Below are 358 nucleotides of genomic sequence, written 5' to 3'. Positions count from 1 at the left end.
AACATTTTCATAATTTAATTTTTTTTGCACTAAATTAAAGGAAAAAATTGGTGTTGTCATTATTTATAGGTTATTATGATATTATTTTTAGTTTGATGCCCTAACTTGCACTTTGCAAGTTCATCCTGTGGGCTGGATTGGAACCTTTGGCGGGCCGGTTTTGGCCCCCGGGCCGCATGTTTGACACCTGTGGTCTAAAGGGTTTAAAAGGCAAAAGTGCGTTTTCTCGTGGTATAGAGTTTACATCACAGACACATGCCAGTACAGGAAAACAACATGTCGGATTATTCATCTAGCAGGACTCCCATTTTCTTGTGCTTTTGTGGCTTTATCCAACGTGGTGTAAAGCAATACCTCC

The sequence above is a fragment of the Sphaeramia orbicularis genome, chromosome 9 (genome assembly GCF_902148855.1).
Source record: "Sphaeramia orbicularis chromosome 9, fSphaOr1.1, whole genome shotgun sequence".
NCBI classification, from domain to species: Eukaryota; Metazoa; Chordata; class Actinopteri; order Kurtiformes; family Apogonidae; genus Sphaeramia; species Sphaeramia orbicularis.
The sequence above is the reverse complement of the archived record's forward strand: the minus strand, read 5'-3'. Positions refer to the sequence as shown.